This window comes from Colius striatus, chromosome 2, assembly GCF_028858725.1.
Source record: "Colius striatus isolate bColStr4 chromosome 2, bColStr4.1.hap1, whole genome shotgun sequence".
NCBI classification, from domain to species: Eukaryota; Metazoa; Chordata; class Aves; order Coliiformes; family Coliidae; genus Colius; species Colius striatus.
Window position 1 is genome coordinate 112517816 of NC_084760.1, and position 27336 is coordinate 112545151.

The 27336-nt window shown below is 41.8% G+C and overlaps 1 long non-coding RNA gene across 3 annotated transcripts; it reads right to left on the reverse strand.

The window, feature by feature from the left end:
* Positions 1-4456: 4456 nt before the first annotated feature.
* Positions 4457-27218, reverse strand: LOC133624802 (uncharacterized). Of its 3 annotated transcripts, XR_009818138.1 has the most exons (5): positions 26879-27218; positions 26108-26250; positions 12944-13040; positions 9377-9456; positions 4457-7890 (listed from the first exon to the last, which is right to left on the reverse strand). It is a non-coding gene; the product is annotated as an uncharacterized LOC133624802 (long non-coding RNA). The 3 variants fall into 3 exon arrangements; XR_009818136.1 differs by lacking the exon at positions 12944-13040; XR_009818137.1 differs by lacking the exon at positions 12944-13040 and having other exon boundaries at positions 9366-9456.
* Positions 27219-27336: the final 118 nt, after the last annotated feature.

The following is a 27336-nucleotide window of genomic DNA, read 5'->3' on the forward strand; positions in this document are numbered from 1 at the left end:
AAGGGGGAGCGGGAGGAGGACGGGCTGCTCTGCCGCTCGCCTGACCGCGTGCCTTCGTGTCGGGTGAGGGACAAAAATGGAGGCATTGTAATAAAAATAGGAACAACAGGGGTGGCTGTTAGCGCGGCGACAGCTACAGCGGAGCAGGGCGGCTGGAGGAGTGAAGACCTCTTTTTCTCCACGTGCATTAATAAGAGCCCCTTCGCGTACTGCCGTTGCATCTCTTATCAAAAGCATTAATTAGACACATTTCATAACATTCTTTGGGCACAGTAAATATTGCTACACTCACTCTACTGCAGGGGAACATGCAGGGAGAGATTGTCACACGCCTGGGATCTTGCAGCCAGAGACTTGTTAAAGCTGGAAGAATTCCGAATACAAGAGCCAGTCAACCCCTTAAAATAAATTCTGACTGAATATCAAGTTGTGTCTCTGGCATTTGTAGCTGTTCAGGCTTTCAGGTTTATTCCTAACAAAGTCTGGGGCTTTTCAGCACCCTCAGAAAGAGCACATCACTGCCACGCTACACATCCTCCTAGACTTGGACACAGAGCACCACTAAACCTTCTGAGTCTTAACAGCTCCGTGTAATCAGCTCGGGAATTTAAATCCCCACTAAATGCATATTATCTGACGTTATTTCATTACAAAGGGCATAGGAGAGTATATTGACCAAAGTTTATCTTCCAACTGGCTCAAAGGACAGGAGGAAGGATCCGCAAAGGGGTTGTGTGACGACTGAAACACCCTGTACGTGGAAGTGTGTGTAGGACTTCATGTTCCATGGGGCAAGCCGGGAGGTGTTGCTGCAGCCATCCAGCCATTCACCTGTTCACATGCTGCCTTCCCCCAAGCTGCAAGTCACCCACTGTGTACATACACTGAGGGAGGAGTAAACAACTGCCCTGACCGGGAGTGTTTCTGTTGGATGACAGCAGAACTGAGCTGAATCCCCAGAGGAACTGAAATTGCACTGTCTTGTTCTTTCTTTACCCCACATGAAAAGTCACTCACACTCTGCACATCTTCATGGTTTAAATACGGTTGTGTTCAGTTCATTTAAGAAAGTGAACTGTGCTGACTGTAGTTGAAAATATCAGGCACTGGTTAAAAAAGGCTTTGGGTTTCATTTGCTTTCTTGCATTTCTTGTTAGGTGCCAATCTCCAGATGAATCTACCACACAAGCAGCGGTCCGTACTGCTGCTGCGGTGCCTGTCATTGAAGATTCCACTTCCCTTTCCCTAGCACTTTGTGTATGTGTGAAACAATACCCCTTTTGTTTGACATTTGCCATCAGAAATCCAGCGAATCCTGGGAAACTTTCTCTCCTCTCTCATGCAGCACAACTCCTGAGACGCTCCACAGAGGGTGCCCAGATGTGCAGGAACATCCCAGATGACAAACCTTGTTTAGCAGACAGCACCTTGTTCTCTGCTGGATACAAATTCTTTTCACAGGGACATTTTTAACATCCGTGCTTTTATTTTTCTCTTCCTCAGCAAAACAAAAAGCCCCAAGCACGCCAATCCCTTATTCTGTTGTGAGGAATAATGCTTACAGGCTGGAGTAAATAGGGCTCTGCCACATACAGTGCTGCATAAATGTATCCAGCAAAGTCAGAGCTGACACGGGGACAAACCAACACCAACACTAGCTAACCATGAAAGGCACAAATTAGATTTCCTTCTGAAGCAGGGCATAGGTTAATAAGAGTGTGGGATGCTGTTTCATCTCAGAGAAATAATAGCTTCTGTGTCTGAGCTGAACATGTTTAATCTGTGTGAGTGAACCAGCAGTGCGGCAGGCGTACTACTTGTGGATCCAGGCTGGGTGGAAGGGCAGTGCAAGACGTGGGTCTTCTTCATCTCTGCAGGGAGGTGCAGGGAGGGATTTCTGCTGCCCGTGGTGTAGGCTGAGGTCATCTGCTGCTGCAATGTCATCTGCAGCTGAGTGTCTGCACGGGCACCCGCTGAGCTGGATGAACAGCCTCAGGACCCCTGCCTGGTTTTTCACTGGGATCAAAGCAATGATTTATAACCTCTGCATCACATTCTGTCCTGTTCCTCCCCTTTCCTCGTGATCCTCCTCCTTCCAACACCTGTTTGTGGCTTGCCTTGACCACGAGGAGCCACTGGATGGTCAGAGAGGCCTCGCTTATCTCTCGCTAACAGGTGCGTAATGCAAGGAGTGGTATCAGATGCCAGTTAGGGAAACATCATTCATATACCTTCAGGGCTGAATTCTGCCTGTGCCAAGAGAGGCTGATTTTATCCCGTTAGTGAAACCAGCTGCAGAATTTCTGGGCTGTAGCACTCTACTGGAGCAGCCCAGGAAATGCTGTGAGCACAGATTGGCTTGAGCTGTCATCACCACCTCCAGTCCTGTGCACCCCGGAGCAGTGTCCTGACTCACTCACTCTGCCAGTTGCTGGTTCCACTCAGGTGACCTGCCATCCCCTCCTCCCATCTGTCTCCTCCCTAGGCCACAAAAGGTGTGTGTCAGAGGAGGCTCTGGGAAATGAGGGCACAGGAGGACAGGGGATGGGAGGGAAAGAGCAAGCATGTTGCGGTGGCTGCAGGCGTGTGTAAGAGGAAAGGAAGAGGTGTAAGAGGAAAGGAAGAGGTGTAAGAGGAGGAAGAAGGAAAAACATCACAAACGATGGAGGAGGAATGTTACAGCTGCATGAGCTCAGGTTTTGCATTGCCCACACAGCCACTCTGCCACAGAGCTGTCAGTGACATCTTACAAGGGTATCATCTGTGGGCATTGCAGCCTGCAAGAAAGCAGCAAGCTCTGTAAGATTCCTTCTACCTTCCTCTTCTGCCCTTATTTCCTATTAAATGGTCAGTATTTTTTAGCTCTATAACCACGCCACATGGTCACAGGGCAAAGGAAGGGTTCAGGTCTGCTCTCTACCACAGCTTTTACCCTGAAAATGTCTTCCTTTCCCCTGTGTAACAGTTTTTGAACCAAAGGTACGGGGAATCTGGCTTCTGACCCAGTACTGCCTCGGCATAAAGCTGTCATGCTAGCCCAGCAGTGTTCAGGTATCACTTGGCCCTGGTGGTGCCTTGTTCCCTAGATTATGTATAAAATTAGGGGGGAAAAAAAAGAATTTAGGTATTTATTTCCCCTCCTGCCTTCCTTTGCTCTTCCTTTCCCCTCCCCCTTCTCAGTGTCTGATCCCTGTAGTGGGAAATTCATGGGCTAATAGAGGGGGAGCAGCCAGGCAGAGAAGGGCAGGTATCAGGAACGCACAACATCCAGCTGAGATGTTGCAACCGTCTCCTCTGGGGAATAAACACTGATTTTAGCTTATCAATAGCAGCACATGTGTCTCATTGCTCACACTCCTCCCAAGTATTTAATCTCTCTGCATGATTTGTCAGCTTACCAATGTTTTTCTGACAATACCACCAGTCCATTTTGGATGTGCTGGCAGCACCTAGAATGTTGTTAGCAAATTCTCCTCCTTATTAATTCTTCATTCAGGAAGCAAAGGGCAAAGGAGAAGTAAGTTGTGGATGGTATTCTGGGACTGTTTAAAAGAGCTGGTCCACTATCACACATTGCTTCTTACAGGAGGGAGGTAACCAGGTGGTGTAATGGATCTCAGCGGCCTGTAAATCACCAGGAAACTGCTGATGTACAACTCTGCCTCTCGTTTTTGCCTCATATAGCTTATGCTTTCATACCCTATAGTGAGAGAATGCAGCCAGAGGTTTCATGTGTGTTCCAATCACAGGCAGAAGCCAAGCAGGTACAGGCAGGGTGAAGTGTCAAGAGCACTTGGTGGACATGAAGGAACGGCAGGATGCTCGGAGAGCAGCTGTCCAACTCTGGTGAGCTAAATCCCTTTGATGAAACTCCTAGAAGGAGATTTAGAACCTTGTTCTGGCTCCTTTCTTCAGAATTCAGGCCCAGTTTACTTCAGTGCTGTCATAAGCATGTGGGAGTTTTTGTGGCGACCGTCAGCCAAATTTGAAGTAGAAAATTAATTTGAGGAGGACATGTACCACTGTCATAAGCTGCCTACCTGTTAACTTTGAGATCTTTCTTTTCTTTTTACTTTACACTGTCACCATGGTTCAGATGTTGATTTCCCAACCTTCTACAAGACTGACAATACCACATTTTGTATTGCATGGGCAGCCATGGAGGAAGCAGAGGGCTTTGGTAGTTGGGGCTTTTGTTACACAAACCTAGTGGAAGCAGTGTAACATTGCAAGCATAAGACAGTAACTGAACACATTTACTAAAATCAGAGGAAAAAAAATGAGGTTGGAAGAGGCACCAAGAGATGATCCAGTCAGTTCCTCTCCTTCTTTGTATCTATTTCAATCTCAATAGCGATATACTTGAAAATATCCAGAAGTGACAATTCCACGGTTCCCATAGACCATTTATGACAGCACCCACAAGAAAAGTAAAAAAAGCTCAGTGGTAAAATGATTCCAAGGATAAATTAAGCAGCTCAGGCTTTTATTTAAGGTTGCTGGTGAATTCAGTACACTTTATTTCATCTATTATACGCTGGGCATCTTTTGAATCGCAATCATCGGTGCCACAAGAGATGGAGAAAACAGCTGCAGCTAATGTGCTGAGCTTCTGTGGCTTTATGCCAGCTGAGGGTCTAGCCTGTCACCTCAAGACTCTGTCACCTCAGACTCTGGACCACAACTGGGCTACAGGAGGCTGGACTCTGAGGTTGCTGTCTTTCATGTCCTGCTTGGAGCATCCGTTTCCTTCTAGTAAACAAACCCTTTCTTACTGCTGCAGACCTTGGTTGAGTGCCACATAGACGCTGGGGCAGAGTACTGCTAGAGAGCACACTTGAAAAGAGCCCAGGAAGTAAGAAAGCACAGGTTTGCTTGACTGGGGATCATAGTACTCTCCACAGATACTGCCAAGGGCTATCTTCCACCTGACTCATACACTTTGCAAGCCAGTGGAGATAGCAGGGTAGTGCACCATGGAATTTGGTCGCCCTGCTCTTTGCTTACCAGTCTGTTTGCTTTAGAGTTCAATTCATCGTACCAGTTATTATCTAAATGCTCTGGCATGGATTCGTTCAGCTGGGCTGGCACCTCTCTGCTTGGCACAGGGTGTTATTAACAGACAGGGAAGGCTGTTTTATTGGGTTTTGCAGGTGGTTTTGATGCCAGGGGTCTGGAAAGCAGTTTCACTGTGTTAAGCTGCAAAGCTTGTATTTTCTTATCTATGTGTATGGCATCCAGAAGTGGCAAAAGGATACATTCCTAATGAAAAACAGCAAATTAAATCAGTGGCTGTACTTCCTTTCATCTTTCCTTTCACTGCCTCGCCTCTTTTCTTCAATATCAGCTTCTGTGCCACTATTCCCTCTTCTGACCTCTTCCTTTTTTAAAAACTTCCTTCTCAGTTTTCCTTTGTTCACTCTGCTCTGTTTGCTCATTGTTTTTACACACCTGCCCTGCACAGCATCCTCCATATTTTGCGTGTTGTACACTTAAGGCATCTGCACCCTGTGATTCAATGGCAGAATGCCCCCCTTCCTTTCATAGCCTGAGATCGATGACTCCAGTTTACACTTCCCATGATCTACATTTTTCATTTCATTCTCACTGTTCTCTGTGCTTTTTCATCTTGCCCCTTGGCATTTTGTTCTCTCCCTATTCATCCCTCGCAAGCTCCATCTGACTTGGTTTGGGGCATTCATCAGCAGGCTTGTGAAACCACTTGCACGTGCATGTGCAATTTTGCTGTGTGTCATGATAGAGTCTCAGACCTCTACAATGACATTTGGGTCTGCAATTGCATATTAGACTGTCTTGTGGAATTAACCGTTTTCATGGTTGCTACAAATGCAGAGAGAAAGGAGGAGCCACCTCCCACATTGCCCAGGAACAAATACATATCTTCATGAGGAAAGGACAAGCAGCTTTTGCCAAGCCCCACGGGCACTTCCCTCTCCCTACACAGGATCAATCTGGAGCCCTGCCAAGGCAACTGCTGGATGCACAGTTTGAGAAATACTGTTAGAGCTTAAAGATGTGGCACTATCTGGACCCCTAAAACACAGAACATACTGATCTTCTCAGTGCTTGGGCCTCCACAGCCTTCTAAACACAAAAGTCTTTCTTGCAAGTCTGCTTTTCGTTCTGGTTTCCTGCTATATTTCATGCCTAAAAATGGCCACAGGCAAAGAATCAGTCTACAAGGCCACTTAGTCTACCCAAAGCTCTAAATTAAACTTCTATTTGATGCTGTATCTTTCTGTAAACAGGTACATTTCAACTCCAGAGTTTTACTTTGTTAAGCATTATGGGATTTGGAGAGATTTGAAAAGAAGCTTACATAATTGGTTTATCCTATCAGTAAGGTTGATAACTGCATGCCTTCCTTGGCTGGCAGACTAAACCTGGAGTAGTCATACACTACACTGAACTAATATCAACAGAAAACCAGATGGGATTCATCTTTTATTATTGTTATTCAGCATGAATCCTTAAATGTAACAAATGCTCAAGAGAAAAAGCTCAGGCTCTGGATCTGCTGAAAGGGTCCAATGCCTCCATCTTCCTTCTACCACAGGACAGACCAGACCTAACTAAGGCCAGCTGACAGACCTGCCATCGATAGCTTTTCTTTATAATCCTTCAGGTGTCAGTTCAAGAATAGGTATCAACTTTATTATTTCAGATAGAAGCTCACCATTTGTGTCATACAAGGGTATATATGCCACTACAGTCCTGTGAGAAGTATGGTTTCATAATGTCTTTGAAGAAACAAGGCCCTGTCTTTGATACCTCTCTTTGGTAGCAGAATTTGAAACAAAAATAATCCATAAACTTTAATTAGCGAATTCCAGTGGTAAAACTCTGCACAGGAATAAAACAAGTATGAGAAGCAAGTATTCAATGGGGTTTTTAGTCCACTAATGTTAAGGAACCTAGCCTATGCTTCACTGAAATAGGTACATCTATAGGCTTCAACAAACAGGCAATACTCCCTCTTTTACACCACTTAACACTTGCAAATTTTGAACACCCATCTGTGAGTGAAAAAGAGTACAGACATGGACCTTTTATCTGCTTTGTACAAAGGCAAAATTAGGAGTTCAGCTATGTGGTGCAATTCAAAGCTTCAACGATTGGGTGAATTTGTCTTCCTTCACTCACTTTCCCTCTTCTTCCTCCCTCCCTCTCTCTTTTGTTTTTGCCTTTTAAAAAAATTTTTTAAGACTGCACTGCATCTGCATTGACCTGATGTACCTTTCCATGCTATTTAACTACACAGCCTAAACAAAGCAAGAAACTCTTAAATTCCATAAGGGTGTTTCATTTTCAGCCTAAGAGACAGCAACATTTCATTACTAGCAAGCTAATCCTGCAATCATTATTCACTGAAACCACTCAACACAAAGGAAGGGTGCTGAGTTGATTCTAAATGACATTGTGTAATGACTCAGAAACATACAAAACAAACAAACACAAAAGCAAAGGCATTAAGGTACAGGTGTGGTAGAAAATCGCTATTTGAGACTAAAATATCCACGGTGCAAATTAATTCTTGGGCTTTGTTTTTGTTTGTAAGGCACATCATGTTAAGATGAAAACTCTATATTCAGAAGCTTAATTTAATTTAGATCTAGACTAAAGTATAGTCTATATATAGACTATATATAAAATACATATCTATTTCCAGGGATACCAAAACGTTTCTCTCAGCTCTCAAAAGACTGCTTACCACTGTGGGTGAGGGATGACCAATCTGACCTATTAATCACCTATGGATTTCCCTGTAAGATGCATTCTTCCAGGGCTGTGAGGGTTGTTGCACTAATTCATCAATGCAGTCCTCTTCCTGAGACCAGCTGTGGTATAGGAAATGGCACTGATTTCTCCCTAAAAGCAAACAAAAGGAGAGAGAACAGATATATCATTTCAGGAGCTATAAATTCACCACTAAGAAATTAAAACCCCTACATTGCACCGACTATTGTGGTGAAAAATAATCACAATGAATGTTATTCAAGATAGGGTACTGAAATGATTTGCTCCTTTTACCTTAAGAAAAGCTATTTAAAGGTCAAGTAATTCACAGTTAAATGCAATCACTCTCTACAAACTGCATACATTGCCTGTGTTCATTAATTGATGAGATCCTGTGTACTGTGCAAAAAAAGAAGTCAGATTTTGAGTACATGAGTTTATTCAAATTCAGCTGTTATCTAACACCATATTGCCCTGTGTAATATTCATTCCATTGCTGGGGTTTTACATCCAAATACCAAATCTGCTAAAAGACATAGTAATATCATATCAAAATCAAGAGTATCAAGAAGTGGGGTGGGGCACAAAGCCACAGAGGCTTATTATGTGAGATAACACTTGAAGAAAAGCAACTATATTTGCTTTTCTATTTGGTATCCACAAGAGATCCCCATGGAAGAGATGTAGCTCACATGGGAACAAGGGTGACAGCTTCTCTTGTGATGATTCTTTGTTGTTTTTTGTTCTAATACTGGAGTTCAGACAAGGCAATGAACAAATCAAGATGTAATTAACAATATCAGAGACCCTATCCTCCCTCATTAATTCAAGAAAACCCACATAATCTTTTCTAGAGTATGCCCATGTACTAATTTAGCACTTCACAAATGGAATGACCACCTCAACTCAGAGCAGCTACTTTGGGAGGCACCCAGTTCTACAAAACTATGAGGCCATACTTTCCCCTAAGTCCTATTTTGAGTAGTCATTCAAAATTATGCAAAACCATCATCCACCCTATTTTAGTGGTTACATTTTATGCTCCATGTGATAAACCTGAAACATTATCGAGGAGGATGTAGCCTATCTAAAATCAAGAGGACATGGGGAAACTGTGCAGTGTCAATATGTGATGCTGTGATGTACACCGTGTCCATGGGAGCAAGGAAAGCTAATGACCTCTGTAACCATTTTCTATTCATGGATATGACAAAACCTGTTACAGATCTTTCTTATAAAAGCTGAAGCAATGCATCTTCATTTTCTTTTGGTGGGCAGTCACTGCCCATGATAAAAAGAGCTACATAAAATGAACCGTGGCTACAGCACTTAGTCAAGCTATAGCTTTTTCAGTCCTGATAAACCCATTACCCTGAGCCAGAAATTACTCATTCTTCTTAATAACATTGCTACAAAGCAACTGACTGCAGAGAACCAAGATACTGGCCTAAGACTGCCAGACACAAGAGAGTGTTCCAAGAAAGTTCCAACTATACCTTTATGTTCATTGCCATTATCATAGAATGGTAGGGGTTTGGAAGGGACTTTTAGAGATCATCTAGTCCAGCCCCCCTGCTGAGTTCAAACACATTTCTTCTCTTACTCACTGGACTCTGACCTGAAGGACAGCCTGGCATGCATCCAATGAGAGGCAGATCCTGAATGACAGTCTGGCATGCATCCAATGAGAGGCAGATCCTGAAATAAATGTAATGGGACACGTGTAGTTTGACTAATAAGAAATGTCTATTAAATGCTTAAGGCAAAGCTGATCTTAATATCCCCCACTCACTTAATAACTGCGATTGACAAAAGAGAATGGCAGGATAAAAGGGCTGCACTTTGCCCTTCATTGTATCTAGACCTGTATAAATGTCACCCAGTACTTTAGACTCCTTCCCACAGTCGAGCCAAGAGCTAAGTGCTCAAAGCACAGCTGAACTGTAAGGAATGACCCTCTGTTTTTATAACAAGATTCCTGTTGGCATTTCCACCCATTTCAGCGTAGGCTCCACACACACACAGCCCATTTGGCAACAATGTTCTCCACAATCCATTCACATTTTTAATTAGTTTATTGTAAAGCTTAATTGTTGTCATTACCTTTATTTTTTAAAAAAAGCTATTGCTATAAAAATGGAGACTGAACCAGTATCTCAACCTGGGAGCTTCAGGATCACTGGAAGAGTAATAATGGCTGATGCAATCTGCTTGTGCCTACTGACATAATCACAACCGGCTCAGGTAAAGAGGTTCCCTTTCATCATAGCAGCACTTGTGTGGAGACTGCAATGCTTATAGAAACGTTAGTTTAGCAGCAATTTTCCACCTAAAGCAAGCAAACGTTGTTGTATATAAAAACCTGGAACTATAATGCCTTGGTTTCACTTTTGTTTCATCGCTGCAACACTGCAGCTGTGAAGCTGCAACCTGGAATGCTCCATTTTGCTTTTGTAGAGAAGTCCCTGTAGACAAACTTGCACAGTAGGTCTCTCAGGAATGCGTTTTGATTAAGAAGGAAAGAAAAATGTTATCATTTAACCAGATTGGCACAAACATACTACCTGAGAGGAATCTACTCATTTTAACCAGCAATTTAAATACCAGAGGTTGTTCAACTCCAGACAAAATGTTTACAGATATCACAGGAAAAGTGACTGAACAAAAAGGAGACATTTCAAGTTGGCCTTTTGAACCTGTGCAAATAAGATGTATGAAGGGGAGTAAGGACAGGTAGGAAATCTCCAAATTTGGTAGGGTTGGTTCAGGATCTTTGGAGGGACTGCAGTCTGCTTCCCTGGTAACCTAAGTCCTGAAAAAAAGTTGGGCTGAAAGGTCCAAGTTCCTTCCACAGGACAGAAAAGCATACAAATAATTTTCCTTTTTCTTCCAAAGGTTTTGAAGTAACTGCTTTAGGGTGTGCAGAGAGTGACTTAGAGTTTCTTGGCGGGCTGCAACCACATGCCACTCCTCTGACACTACAAAAGAAGATCACATGCTGAATAAACCCCAACTCCTCTAGTTCAAGCTTCAGATAAATGACTTCCTGTTTGTAAAAAGCCACTCCTGTATCAGTCTGCTCATCAGCTGGGGGAGAAAGGAGCTAAAAAGGTAATTTTCAGTGATTTTTATCTAATGCATGTAGAAAAAAGCCCCCAACCCTTTGTTTTCTAAAGAATGCTGTTGTACAACAAGATCACAATGGATTGTAAATCAATGGATGTCAAGAGAAACTTTTGATATATATTATATTGGCAATTTATGCTGTTTGCATGAAATTATTACAAATGCATCCTTTAACTGATTTTTATGCAGAATGTTATCATATTCTGGCAGAACAAAGTATATCAGCTGAGAAACTGTCTCACAGCATGTGAATCCTACTATCTCTGCCAATATTAGCTTTATGGACCAAGTAATAATATTATGTTAATAACTGCTGATTGCTATTTGTGTACCAGACTGTTCCAATACCATGGTGATAAGCATGCTGTCGGTGTCTGGAACAGATGGACAGAACACAAGAGATATTTGCCTTGATTTTAAGACAAATAGGATTACCTGTTTCATTAGTAATGCTACATGAAAGCACAGACAAAACCACATGGTTCTATTTCCATCTCCATTGAGTGACAGGAAGAGAATGAATGTGAGCATTTACAAAGACACATACAGGATGCAACAAACAATTTACTGTAAATTTTGAGGTCCTTTCCAACCCTTAAGATTCTGTGATTCAGGGACAGAATCTTTGAATTTCTTGTAGAGCCAATGCAGCTGCTTTATGTTGTTAAGAGTGGAAACAAAATTCACTACCTCACTGTCAGCTACTTAACTCCTTTGCAGTTCAGATTGGAGATGAGGCAACTGCCTGTGCCCTGCCCAACACCACGGATTCTCTATCTGCTGATTCAAACACCTCTTGCAAAGACGCTGCAACAGCCTTCCATAATTTCTGGAGAAGAGACTTGAAAACAACAAATGCCACTTCACCTCATCTTTTTGATATGTCAAAGATACAGGGAGAAAAGTTCAATTCAATTCCACTGTGTTGTCTCTTAAGCCCTACCACCAGATAGTTACTTTATTCTGTGCTGCTGTCACAGAAATGAAGACAAAAGACCAAGAGAGAAAAGAAGAGGGAAACATTTTTATTGGAGGTTGTGCAGTTCTGTTTAGAATTAAGCCCATGATATCAGGAATCAGGGCAATCTTGTACACAATACAAGATAAGATGAGGTATATTAGTGACAAACTATGTTTGAATGACTGAAAAAGCAGTTATGTGGGGAAGAGAGCTCTGCTACAGAGCACTGGGACCGTAACAGTAACAACTCTCTTCCTATCTCAGTGAAGAGCCAAAAGAGGAAACTGGAATCTACTGCTTTCATGTAAGAGCTGCCAATTTCTCACTGCCATCACAAGCCAGTCATGTTTGGAAAGGAAATGACCTATTGCTGCGTGGCAAAGATAGCAGGTGCAGATGGCAAGTGAAACAACTTTCCTAATCACTGACCTGCCAGGACCACAAAACAGAAAATACAAATGGTTTTAAAGACAATCATTCAGTCCCTGTCAGGTCATCCACAGATTCTGCAAGCGCTTTATTCAATTTGGCATTCCAAAAGCTTTGAAATAAGGCCACCAGTGTGGGTGAGGTGGCAGATCATGGCAGTGATATATTCCCCTCTCCCAGCACACACAAACAAAATCCCGTGAATTACATCTGTCAACAAACACTAGCAAATGCCGAAGCACCACAATCATTCAAATTAACACAGAGGCAACGCCTCGTCTTTCAATTTAATCACCTCTTAATGCAGCCAGAAATTTCGTTCATAAGAGTGTGCTTCTCCTGCAGCACTGTCTGGCCTGCAGACAACTTGATGTCAGACTGCAGCAGAGCCGTGTGAAAGGAGCTGGCCGGCGCCGCTGCCAACGCTACGAAAGCGGGCACCGGCAGTGTCACGGTGCGGCCGCGTAACGTGCGTCTCAGGAGGAAAGGAGCAACAACCACATGAAGTGCTGCAAGTCTTACAAGGAGCGATTTAGCGCGCAGCCTCTGCTGGACGTGACAGGCAAGGTCAGGCGGGGAAGGCGGGGAACCACGGTGTGTTGGTGCTAAGCAGCAATTCCTCTGCACTAAAAGCAGAAAACTTTCTGCCATGCTTTCGCTTTCCATTACCTTTTCACTGGCAAACGACGCCCACCTGCATGTGTCCAAGGAATTGTGTCATACCACCACAAACGTCAAGAGAATTTGAGCAGGTCGCCGTTCACATCTGAAACACACAGCTTGAGAAAATAACAGGAAATAGCAGAGCAAGGACGGTTTCCAAGAACCACACAGCCAAATCAGCACTTTGTTCTTAGTGGGTAAATAAAATCTCTGGTGCTCTGTGGAACGGTGAAACACAGCAGAATGTCTTATATTTCTGCACAACTTTGCATTTGCAAACTCTGACTGCACTCTCATTTGTTTCCTGGGTCAAAACAAAACAAACCAGGCTGGATAGGCTAGAGTGGAATTGATTTAAAAACTAAGCAATGGTAGGTGGACATGCAAGACAGCATCCTTTCCTCCTTCTGAGGGATGAGTTCTTCTATCCTGAAATGGGTCTCAGAGATAGAGGGAACAAATCATTCTCTGAATTGCCTGTTTCTCTTTATTGATTATTGACCATTTGATGAGAGAAGCTAGCTGGAATTTAGGGTGTGATTCATTTTACTTTGTCAATTACTCTGAGCTCAGTTCAATCAGGAAAGCAAAGCTGTGTACAATACCATTGTAGGACTACAACTTTATTGTGTCAATAATCCGGCCTATTAATTTTCATTGGGAAAAAACCCCAAACTTTCATGCCTTGGCACTATATTTTTAGCCTGGCTTCTAGAAGCTAAACTACATGCTTTTTGGTAACTTTAATATATCCACATCTAGCAGAGGTACTGCTAAATGAATACTGCAAATTGGTCTGGAATGGTAAAGTCATATTTCAGGGCATGAGACCAGAAAGTAAAAATCTCTATATTCAAGGTTTTGCCATCTTTAGGGAGGAAGAAAAAAATGTGGAGGAGGAAAGAAAAAGAAATAAAGTGAAAGACTATCCTGTTAATGAGCTGTGGCTTTCAGTTTTTCTTAGATACCTGCCAATGAAATCAGTGACATATTCTTGAGCAAAGGTTAATTTCTAAGCTGACAGTATTCAAAATACTACCCAAGAAACACTGAAAGAGGTGCTGGAAAATGTCATGTGAGACATTGCTACTTATTTTGAGTATATTAAGAGGAAGACTGTGGCTGCTAGAGGTATAGTCTGTGCATTTGAGCATGAGGGTCACATTCTACATAGCCTTTGTTTTCCATGGTACAGACACTTCCAGTCAAAGGAGTACTATTCAGGTTAAGGTAAATATGCAGTGATACTTCTCATAAGTACTGTCTCAGTCTCCAGTTTCCATAACCATTTGTCCTTCCTGCAGCCATGAACACGTGCCTGTGTCTGCTGCCAAGGTGCCACAAAAAGACCTCTTCCACTCACAGAATCGTGTGACCCATTTCATTCACATACTATGCCAAGGATGAAGAGCATCCTCAACTGCTCCTTTACATTCACATAGAACATAAAGTGTTGAAATAAACAGAAAGAGGGCACTTAACCTTCATGTTATCTATTGTCAAATTGGAAGACAGCTCTTGCTTACTGTAAGTACACAGCAGACTTACAGATGATACCCAAGGCTCAGTTCTAACCTGCTGGCAAACACCATGTTCAATGCAGGAAAATAGTCTAAGGATCCTGAAAAGCCACCACTACTACTTTTCATGTCCCTGGAGCTGACTTAGATGTTGGCTAAGCTTCTGCAAGCACAGATCTGAACAGTCAAGATACCTGTGCTAGTTTACAACCACCTCAGCACTGCTCAGGCAGGAGTCATTTGAACACACTGGTCACACCAGCTATATGGAAGTGTTGTGAAAGAGTAATTTGGCAGGTTTGACAGCACCCTGAATTCCTTAAAGAGGGGAATCCTAATCTAACTACCTCAGTATTGTTCGATATGGTAAATGGCAACTGTTGAAAGCAGGCCTCATGCCCTGCAAGCTGCTTATTAGAATTGAAACAGCAAGGCTTGGAAGGCAGGAACTGAATACAGAAGTCTACTGTCTCATAGATTAATATATGAAATGATATAAAAACAGGGAATAGAAATTAACTTAGATTTCAAAAGAACTTATTCCTAGATAAGAGCTGTTATTAGACAACACATCCTAGGGTCCAGTCTATATATAGCTCTTGTAGAAGCATTACTGCTTTCTAGAAGCACAACTTCCAGTTTGTTGAACTGAAATATTATTCTGTTACAAGCCCTAATGGCCAATATATTCTTACTACAAATATAACTGAGGCAAAGAAGTCCTTTTATCACACCTAGCCACAGAGATTCTCCCATCCTAATTATCTCAAAAGATATTTTCTATTTGGTGGAAAAACTTTTGCACTTGGATAAGCACCTAGATAAAGCATTTTGGTTTGTGCAGTCATGTTTGGAGGGTTTTTAACATACAGTGACATAATCTACATGAAACCTGTTTTTTTTTCTTACTGAGTCTGACACAAGGTGTACACTACTCTGTATAGAATAAATTCATAGCTGGTGTTAGCAAACATGAGGTAACTTATCCAAACCCATGCCTGGAGATAAATTCTCAGAGACAGAGGGAAAAAACATACAGCTAGTTTTTATCAGTTCTTCTGATAGTTTCCTCTTTCATTTTCCACTTAAGCATCTCTTTTTTTTCCCCTCGGACAAAAGCATAGCCTGCCACTACCACATATTTCAGCTACAGGTTCTCAGATAGTCAAAGGAGGATTATATTTGAAGTCAACAGAAACATTAGCAAAACAATGGAGTTCTGACCTACAGGGATGAAGATCTGATAAAAATGTAGATAAGAAGTTAAAAAAAGAGACCTGTTCTAGTTCACAAAATGTGCCTATTAAAAATGATGTAGATACATGTCGAGGTAGATTGGTTTATGCACCTGTTACTGGATTTTGTTTTCTCATTCATACCCACTGCAGCTTCTACCTAGAAAAAACTATATACCTTACCTTGTAATGGCTAACAGGTTAAGCAAAATTAATCATATAAGTAACAGCTCCCTAACCAATGGGTAAAAAAATGTAATCTACATGTACATCTAGACTAATCCCTCAAATTCTAACAATACGTATTTTCACCTAATAAATAACCAAGTTCCAAATAAATGCCAATAAACCCACCACAAGGGCACCATGTTGTAAACTTGTATGCCAGCTCTCTAAGAAACAAGTTCAAGGGCTGCAATGTGAAAGCAGTTTCTACTGCTGCTTCCATTTACCCCTTCTATGCCCCAATTTGGGATGACCTTGCCAGTGCTGGAAATCACCAAATCTGGAGGAAGTGCCTTCTCCAACTGTTCCAATTTCCTAAGGAAAAAAAGCCTTTGTCATCATATTCTTTGCTGCCTTCACTTCCTCTTTGAGCAACTTTTGAATCCAGTGTCTGCTTTTCAACTAAAGTTGAAAGTGAGTCACAGGTTTGAAGACACAGAGTTGTCAGAAGTTTAGTGGAAGTAGGCAGCCAGCTGGAAGAGATCCAGATGGTACCTCCAGATATGGAAAAATATGTAGCAACCCCCCCATTCTTACCAAATATCACAGGATCCATCTAGGATGGGCACAAAAACCGTCCAAGCCAGGGGAAAAATTCACATGGGACACAAAGCCATAGGAAACCAGGCTTCACTGATTCCATTGCTCATGGACCTACTTGCTCATTTCTCTTTGACTTTCCTACCACAAAGAGAGGTGGGGTTCCCTAAGTAGCTGCTTATGCCATTCACAGTCCAACTTATACTTTAACTCCCATCTTCTTCTTAAAAACTCTGATTTGTATTTAATGAGGATTATTTTCCACACTCAGAATGGATCATCCTTAGTGCCCCAAAACACTAAACAGTTCTTCAAACAGTTTTCCCACCTATCTACAATTTTTATCAGTGTAAGAGACCATTTTCACATGTGGCCTTACTTAAAATGTGATTCTGCTCACTGGCATCAGTTTGTAAAAGTATATGAGTCAGTCTTTTACTGTTTGTTGAGTTTAGACATTCAAGTCTCCAAATGGTATTAATTCATCTTTGGCATCAGCAGAAGTCTTGCCCATGATGCCACATGTTTGTGCACTATCAACAGGGCTTCAGGTTATGTACAGATCATTTCTTCTACATCTAGCAATGCCAGTGGATGGGATTAACAGCACCAATAGTTCCTCTTCAGATGTGCCAACAGAAGTAGTTATGGGAGGACTGCTAACTCAGGTTAGGAAAAGCCAGCTGCCATATCTCAGACTGGGATTTTAAAGTCTTTAAAATTATCTGCCTACTTGTGCTTAATATGAATTAGGGAGAACTCACAAAACCTGCTCTGTGACAGGTCAGTATGTAGCAGCTAGAAAGACCCATGTGGGGGTAGATAAAAAATCTCTTTCCTCTGAACATCTGGATCTGGAACAAAACATCAATCCCCATTCTGAACTAGACAAGGCTGCAGCTACTATTGTTCTATGAGAACCAAGAAACAGAGACGGGTGCTCATCTTGACCCCAAATCAATTTAAAATTGCATCAGCTTAATATTTGAATCTTAGCATCAATCTTCTGTGTGAACAAATACCTTGTTCTGTTGCAGACACTCAGAAATCTTGTGAGTTTCATATCTCTCAGCATTAAGTACAGTACATTCCACCTTCAGGGGGATAATAGGGAATGTTTAAAAAATAGCGTTATCTGAAAGAGCACCGTAACAACCATACCTAGGTACCCTATCTACACATAAGAGGCAGCCTCATATTCACTGCAAAAGAGAGGCATATGTTCACATTGGGATAGCTATCACCTATAAAAACCTCAAGAACACACTGCCTGTGCTTTGTTTTGTCTAGTGTCTGCTGAAGTGAGAGCTATCTCCATGTGAATAAATCCTCAGCAATGCAGCTACTGCAGACTAGCATTTCAGACATCTGTGCCTCAAAGGAGAGCTTGAATGAATTTTCAGTTGTCTAATAAGAAATGAGTCCAGATTGCAAGCTTTTCCTTACTAGATGTTAGTAGTAGGTTCTCTTTCCTCTCCCCAGCCATCCATTTTCATTAAATTGCTAGGAAGCTGGAAGACTGGAGTCCTCTGTCTGCCTTCCATATGAAGGGAAATGGCCAACGGGGTTCTGTGTTATTGGAATGTTAGAACAGACAGAGTATGATCACATAAGCCTTATTTCTTTAGGAAAACAGGCTCAAAGAATCATCCCTCATGCTCTTTCTTTGCACTAAAAAGGCAGCTATTAACTCAGTGATCTCTCTCCAACAGATGAAGGAGGTGAAGACACAAAGCAAGAACTCAATGATACTAACTGAGGAATAAATTACTCTTTGGTAGTCAGATGGAAGAAATCTTCTGAGGAAATGTAATCACCACACCCTGCTCGTTATTAAAGGACTGTGTGGAAGCCATGGCTGGGCGACAGCTTATGCAAACTTAGGGAAATGTTTGTTTAAGAAAAAGATTAAACAAAAAGTTTCATGTCAATGTCTGCCCTAACAGGACTGGAGTGTTACAGAAAACCTGATCTTGCAGTCAGATCCATCCAGGTAGGCTATTGTGCATGTGTGGAGCAGTTGGATTTGTGCACACATAGACTAACTGAAGGATTGGAGCCACAGGGGGAAAAAAAAGGATTGTATCTTTTGTCTACAGGCTGTGACAGGAAACAAGCTTAGAAAATTAGTTCTGTTATGGATCAAGGCTTGTATGCATGTATACTTTCTAGGTAGAGCAGAGATTCAACTTACTATGTGAAGGATTTGTTGCTTTGCAAACTTTCAAAGGAAGACTTTTCATGTGCATCTGAATGAAAAACTTGTCAACTGAGAATTGGTCTAAAACAGATATTTCTAAAATGTGGGGCTGTAGGGAAAGCAAATCAATAGATACACAAAGTTTACAATTACAGTTACAAGTAAAATTCCTACTATGAATACCCAGCAGAAATAAGCAACGCTACAGAGCTCTCGTGGCTACATTTGGATTGTCTCAGTGAATGGTACTGATCATATTCTTCAAAAAGAACAGAAGTGGGATATTGCAAGTAGCTACTGTGATTCATTTCATCTTTTTTTGTCTTTTTCCAACTAAGCATTTTCACAGGGGAAAACCAATGGCATCATCAAGTTCCCCTCTCTGCTGAACTGCACAATTGCAGGGCTTTTTGTGCTGATTTGTTGATTAGAAAATTTCAATCAGTGATGTTGTTAATAAAGGCTCTCTTGACATTGCTTTGTGGTTGTTCATAAGGGAGATAGAAGTGCTTCATGGCTTGCTTGTAGACCACAGCCAGAGGATGAAGGATGCCCAGCCTTCCAGGACACTTAAAAGGAGAACCAGAATTAGACACATTTCTTATTTGAATTAAACAATGTGATACTTTATTGAGAGGTTAGTCTTGTTTGCAACGTGATTTTCCCAGTTAGAAGAAACAAACCCAGATGAGAACGAGACAGATTAAATTCTGCCACTGTACTGCTGTCCTTCCCCTTACAACTATTGACCTAAATACTAAATACCCATACAACCTTACATTAAAAATATTAAATGACTTAGCGACATTCTTAATTAGCAAGCACAAAGAACAAAGCTAGTTCTTGCCACCTTCAATAGCTAAGCTGTTTGTCATTGCGATGTTTAAGAAAACGGCTTAAGATCCTCAGTTATTTGTGACCAGCTCTGACTCCAGTCCGAAACTGAGCTGAACTCAACAGCAACAGCAGTGAGTTGCTACTCAAGACTGCCACCTCCTGTCTTAAATCTCTAGTTACTCACTGGCTGATAAGTAACCTGATCGGGATGCTTCTCCTAATAGTCCCTTTGTTAGTAAACTTAATTCTACGTGGAAAGGACGTTTATTCGAAAATAATCAGACACAAATATTTAAATAAGTTACAGAAGGCAGAGCAATTAGGCAATATGTTGTATCTGTCTTACAACAGCTCTGTTTCGTCGGATAGCCAAAGCTATTAGACCTAATGAAAATCCAAATGAGATTATTTCCTTCTCAGGCAGCACTCTGCTGTGTCTCACTGTACTGTGTTTCAGCAGACAGTCCTATCCATTTCATTAAGCACATTAATCAATTGCCAGATAAAAATACATTACTGACATCTGAAATGTGCTACTTCAGTTATAAACTGTTGATCAAAGGGGGAAAGATTAGAGGGAGAAAGGTTGCATTTTCCCCCCAATGATTAATACTAGCTTTAAGTTCAAGTGGCACCAAAACTGACAAAAATGAGAGATTAGAGGACAATCTTAAGCTTTGCACACTTCAGAAGTCTGACAGCTCTCTGCTTCTAATCAATTAGGCAATGACTTCACAGTCTTTTATTCACATCTGAGACTTTTATCTTCATGAGTCTGGCTACTGGAATCCAAGTAAACGTGCATTCCTGTGCTATTATCTAATTTTAGACCTCAATATCCTCCTTGTGAGGAAGCATAACAATTCTCCTACAAAAATTTTGACTACACCCAATCTTCACCTGCAATTTACCAAAAAAATCCACCCACCAACTGTATTTCCTTTCTTTTGCCTTCTGTTTTGCCTTATTTCATTTGAATTACAGGGCAAATCATCTCCACAAAACAGACATTTTCAGATATTTTTCAGTGTAACAAGAGAAGAGAGGTTTTCTTTATTTGAAACTAGTGGTGAATCCACTTATTTGAGATATTTCCCTATTTTCATTCTCAGTCTTGGTAATTTTTTGGCCTTCATTTAACCAGGGTAGCTTCCAGAGCCCTGCAGTTAGGAATTTCGAGGGTAGTACTCACTAGCTCTCAATTCAACACTGAACATATTCTTTTTCTTGTGCCATGGTTGTAGGAAGGGGGAAAAAAAAAGCAAAAAAAGAGAAAGCACATTTTTGAAGTGGCTTTGGGTGGCTTTCTTACCAAAAAAAGGAGCATAGGAAAAAAGCAATCATGCTGAGCATCTACACTGAACCTAAACCAATCAGCTTTGCAAATGTCCAGCGTTTCTGAAAAATCCATTTGGTGTTTGTAAAAAACAAAAGGCTTTTAAAAACCAAGTGTTTTTTAAAAAAGCAAGAGATGAATTTCAAACCATGTAGCAGTGCCATACACTGGCAGTTCTTATGTCTTCTGGAAAAGCTACTTAATGACAGACATTGCACATCATTCTGAAATGCCTCCCCAGTCTTCAAAGCATTATACAGAGCTCTCCAAGATTTGCAGGACCAGCATTGTCAGATTGAAGAGCCTGAAAAACCCTGCAGCACAGAGGCACAGTAGGCTTTCCTCCATCCCATAGATCAGGAAACCAAGGTACAGCCGTTTCCATCTCCTAACCTCTCGCATGCTGCATGTTTGCAGGACTATATCTATCAGAATTGAAGCTCTCTTTGCACATGGCCACATGTCCTGTTTCTGGCCACACTTTGTGTCGCTTCATTCACTGCAACTCATAAAATCACAGAACGGTTTGGGTTGGAATGGACTTTGAAGATAATCTAGTTCAACTCTCTGCCATGGGCAGGGACACCTTCCACTAGATAAGGCTGCTCAAAGGCCCATCCAGCCTGGAATTGGATGCTCCCTGGGATGGGGCATCCACAGCTTCTGTGGGCAACCTGAGCCAGGGCCTCATCACCCTCACAGGGAAGAACATCTTCCTAATGACTAAGCTAAATCTCTCCTCTTTTAGTTTAAAACCATTGTCCATTGTCCTGTCACTAAAGGCCCTGGTAAAAGTCTTTCTCCATCTTTCTGATAAGCCTGAAAAGTCTCCCTGAAGCCTTCCCTAGGCTGAACAACAACAACTCTCTCAGCCTTTCTCCACAAGAGAAATGCAAAAACTCACTGCTTGCCAGTTTCTAGTATGACCATAACATTTTTTTTTCCTCCTCAAATAAATTAAAATCACATCCTTATAACACACTTTCATTTAGTCTCCCCATAACTTATCCTCATGTGGAGCTACTCTTAAAGTCCAATAGAATATAACACTATTTTCTTTCTAAACAACCGCATTCTGTCGTGTTTTCACAGCAACCAAACACACACCCATGTATTCTGCATTTGAAAATGAAGAAAATAGATAAAGAATGGTAAAAAAGTGCTATTGATTGCTCTGTTAACAGTAACATTCACTCATTATGGAGCTTAACTTCACAGCAACAAATAATTAAGATTTGAAACTACATTCTTTGAAAAGATGAGATGCAAGCAGACTTCGGCTACCACAATTCTACCATCAACAAATTATGTCAAAATACTGTTTTGCATATGAAAACTGCATTGTTTTTTTAACAAGTCAGCACTCAAGCTCATCCTATTAAAATCCAGTGTCGTGGTTCATGCACAGGACTGGGTATCAGATGGTTTAGATTCTCATCTTGGCTCTGTCTCAGATTTCCCCTATAATTGCTTTACAATTATCTTTTCAGAAGTGGCATCTAATTTGGACAACTCAGCTTTGCCTGACACACTTTTAATATCTGGAACCCACTTTTCAGAAAATGGTTTCATTACTTCAGCTGGTATAAAAAGAACTCAAAATCTCACGAAATCAGATTCCTAAAACTGAATTTCTGTTGGTTGCCATTTATATCTCTGCAAAGTGTCCACAAAATGTTACCAGAGACGTAAGTGAAGAATTCAGATTTATGAATACTTTGCATCCACTGTATATGACTAAACAACTAGGAAACATTTAGGGCAATGGTGAGCAGGGTCCAGAGCATCCAAAGGCATGAATAAGGTGTCTAATGACCAACACACCTCAGCTCCATATTTCAATGCTTCAGATGAGGTCATCTGGAATGAAAGTGTTTCAAATAGGATTTTCTTTACAGTAAAACTATTTGTGGCCCCTGCCTTTCAGTGAAATCAATACAAGTATGTGTACTGCAGAGATCTGGATCTTTATGAGAAAGCATCATCACATACACAGTGATCAAAATTCATTATGATTTGCAATGTCTGAACTTTATAACTTTGTTTGAAGTTGTGTTTGTAAAATGTTGAATGGCAAATGTGACAGATGCTAGAGGTGCTGCATGGAAACGATTTTGAGTTAAATTTAAAAAACAAAGTGACCTTTACAATGTGTTCTTGTGTTTATCTGGAAATGAGTCAACAAAAATAAAAAGTTCATACTCTGTAGCCCAGTAACACCAGAAGAAAACCATTTTCTCCACCTGTGAAGAAATGTTATTGAAAAATCCCAACAGCAAAAAAACTGTCCTCAGAGTATTTTAATTAAACAGCCAGATATCTCACTCAAGAACCCTCGTGTAACCTACGCTGGATCATACCTCTGTGTGAAGATGTTTTGCAATTATGCCAGTACTTCCAGTTCAGATGACTCAGAATGGGTGGTGCTTAAAGGGAGGAGATCCCAGACCCTTTGCCCTTCAAAGAAATTCAGGCCTGCTGAACGCTCCTGTTTGACACCAGACTTGTCTTTTCTTAGCAGGAAAATGACCCTGCATAAGGCTACCATGACCACACTGCTTCTGGCACCTGAGCAAGTTTGGTTTTGCTAACCAGGAAAGTTAGATATTCAAGATTTGGTAAAGGTCAGAGTTCCTTAATGCTAATGAGGTAGTCATACAATGTTAGAGGTGTGCCTGTTGAGGGCTTATCTGCCCTTTAAACCATGACCTATTTAGAAGTAATCACATTTCCTGAATGTTTTTCACTTACTATATCCACTGTTTCATATCTCCAGCAAATGATACCCAGTGTTTAGTCAATTCTGAGGGAAGCTTTCTGTGAATATTTCTAATCTTCTCCTTTTGGTAAAGTAATGAAATAATTCTGAGACGAAGGTAAAATGCCTCAAAAAGAAAGAAACAAACCAGATTAATGAAGAGAAAATATTCATACTAATACTTGGGTACAATGCCTTTCCCCTGTTCTGCCAAAACAACACTGGAACACAGGAACTGGCACCAGCTTCCCCAGCCAGCAGAGAGTTGGCATGTGCAAATCCTTTGCACCTACACAGAGCAGTGTCTCTGCAGGAAGTGAAAGAGGGACTAAGAAACGCACTGTTTGCTGTGCTGCCTGTGAGATGTCACCTCTTCCTCTTAGACCTTCCCTTCTCTGCCCTGTTGAGCAGGGCTGTGGGTTGGCTGTGCCAGTAACTCATTTTCCCTTTCTGTTCTGAGTTATTTCCTGCCTCTGTATGGTTTCTCTATGCCTGCACATTAGGATAAGCACAGAACACTTAATCGGCAAGTCCATAAAAATCTATTAAACTCAGTATAAGATAGTTGCAGCACTTTATCTGATAAGCTTCAGCACTCCACTTAGTCATCATACTTTTATTATATTTTATCATGAAAACTTCTCTTACAAAAGTCACAGCAAGTCACCACACCTTCCCCTACTAGGAAACTGTGGGTAGTGTTCTCTATGGTTTATGAGCAGCAGCGAGGGGCCACTAGCTTCTTAGAAGAGAAATCTTATGTTTACACAATACTATGCAAAGGTTACTTTTCAACTTACTGCAAAAAAAAAAACCAACCCTGAGCTATGAAGCACATATACAAAATTACTCTGAAAAATTACAAAATTACTCTGAAAATAGAAAAAAAAATCCCCTTCTTTTCTTCTGTTTGCATGTTTCCTTACAACCTTCTAAGCAAGTTGCACTAACCAGAATATACAGAGAATGGAATATGTGCAATATGGAGACAAAAAAAAAAGTAATTCAGATGTTTATGGTATCCTATCTTTTCACCCATCAGTTCACTGATTTTTAAGGTTTTCAACTTCAGGATTTCTTTGCATCACATAGACTGACCTACCAAAGAAATAACAACTCCTGTGCATTTTGGGTGTGGTTAAAGCAAACCTCTGCAGTTGTTTTATGTAGAAGTACTCTGTACTATTAGCACACAGTTCAAGTACTTCACAGATACTGACAGTCCACAGAATCTCTGGAGTGCTACACTGCTCCTCAACTCCACTCATGCAGACAACAGATCTCCTGCTCCACTGACACTCAAGTACACTGGCATGGAGAAGACATTCTCTATTACCCTGCTCACAGCAAATGACAGATCACGACAATACTTCCCTCCTTGTTCCTAACAAGGTTGCTGCCTGCAACTTTCTTCCTACAGACACTGCTTCTTTTTTTTTGTCTTTAGAATAAGTAGTATCTCAGTTCAACTAAACTAGTAAAGTAAGTTCTGAAATAGATTTCCGTTCAAACCACATTATATTTCCTCTCCTGCGTTGTTCATAACCTTTAATAAACCACCAAAATCTTTTAAGGCCATCCAACAACTGAACAGCAAGAGTTGGTGGCAAGAACAGAGATGGATTTACTGACTGGTGCAGTACTTAAGTTCCTCCTTAATAGGCCTACTTCCGGGACAGAGCTTGCATCCCTTTGCTGTGTAACCTTAGAGGCTCTGCTAGGAGCAGCACATTAACTGCTTATTTTGCAGCAATTGGCAGACTTCAATATCACTATTTCTTGAGTGACTTTAATGATGATATCATCTGACTGCAGTTCTCTAACCCTTTGCTATACAGCATTTTCTTTAACTAAGTCTAAATCCCTATTAGAAAAAGGTTTGTGAGAAGTTCCAGGAGATGCATTTTGTCATAAAATTAAAATCTTAAACATATCTAAGGATCTAGCAAATATCTAATCTCAGACAAGTTAGTGAAGGCGGTTTGCTCTTCAGATTGCTCTTTTTTCCTTCAGGTCTGCCAAATCAAAACACAGTTTGCCTCAGAGCAAAGTAAATTTTGCCATTACTGTACCTGAGGAGGCATGGCCGAAGCATTCTGTCTGACAAACCAACAGATGGTTTGAACCCAAAATGAAACATTTGTCATTCAAAGACTGCAGGTGCTTTATTCATGAGCATTAGTACGATGTGGCATGGTACCATTTCCAGGTTATTGCAACAAAGACATAGGCAATTTAAGTGATGTGTCTGGAACTACCCATTGAGTCTAACCACAGAGCAGTAAACAAGGTGTAGTTCCCCTGTCTGAGCCCTGTATGCTGAGTTCCATAAGCTGAAGGATTTCAGATATGCAGATTAACTATTTTATCTGCACAAAAGGCAGGCTTTTAAGGCAACTGCTTTACATATCTGGCTTCAATCAGTAATGCAAACCCTTTACTTCTATAAATATCAGAATGTCATTACCTGAAAAATTGATTAAAATATCAAAATATGTGTATTAGAAAGTAATTCATACCCAGGTAAAGTTGGTACTGCTCCAGAGTGGCCAGGATGTGTTTCCATTATAGCTGTGTGGCATTGGATTAGTTCATGTTTGTTTGCATAGCCTCTTCATCCTACTAGGTAGAATCTATCTACTAGGTAGATTCTTCTTAGAATCTGGATGTGATTAAAGTAAAATGAAAAGAAAGAGTCAGATATTATGGCCTATTTTCCTGGTATTTTAAAAATTTCTGATTGTTCCCCACTAGTCTGTAAAATTCAAGGCAGGAAAGAAAAACCCATTACAACCACAATTATTTACATGCAACTCATATAACCATAGAAAAAACCTTGTGCTTGTATCATTTCTGCTGTGCCTAATTGTAACAGGCCGTTGTTCACAGTGGATTGACACAGCTCATAGCACAGAGGTTAAAAGAGCTTTGCTCGTGATTTCTCAGATCTCATGGAAGTCAGTAGGATTTTGTGCAATACAAGAAAGAATCACTGGGCTGTGAGAGGCTAGCTGGGAGATAACACTTATTTTTTCCTTTAGAGTCCAGCAGACAAATGCAAAGTGTTTGCCAAGCAGGCTTGGGCAAAACCCCTTGGGGAGGAGTAAAAGCACTTCTGGGACGTTGAGCTATGAAGTAACACAATATTAATAAGAAGTCATTCCTTCACAGCTGCCTAATTTTACCCTGTGCAACAACTGGCAGATAAACTCATTGCCGAGGGGGAAGGTGCGAGAGGAGTGGGTGGGCAGCCCTCCACTCACCGCGGGGGCTGGCAGTCCTTCACTCACCTCGGGGGCTGGCAGCCCTTCACACGGGGGCAGGCGGGCGGGCAGCCTCGGGCCCGCGGCCTGCTCTCCTCAGGAGGTGGGGACACGATACTGCGCCCGGGTCCCCACCGCGGCTGCCCCGAGCACGCCGTGCACGGCTGTAGAGGAAGTGCCTGCCTGTCTGTCGGTGTGTCACGACAGCGCGAGCAGCCGAGGGGAGCTCAGTGACACTGGCCCCTCCTCCGGGGTCGAGGCGCCGTCCCTCAGCTGGCATCGGTGAAACGCGAGTGGGGTTGTTTGGCTGCCGTTTGGGCTGGCGGCGGCCCCGTGGGGAGCGGACACGCCGCGGGGAGCGGGGCCGCCGCCGCCGCTATGGCAACGGGGCCAGGGAGGGTGTGGAAGAGGCGGGCGGCGGCGGAGGGGGCGGCGCGGCGCCGATTGGGCGGCGGCGGGCGCTGACGGCTTCCGGCGTGCGCGCG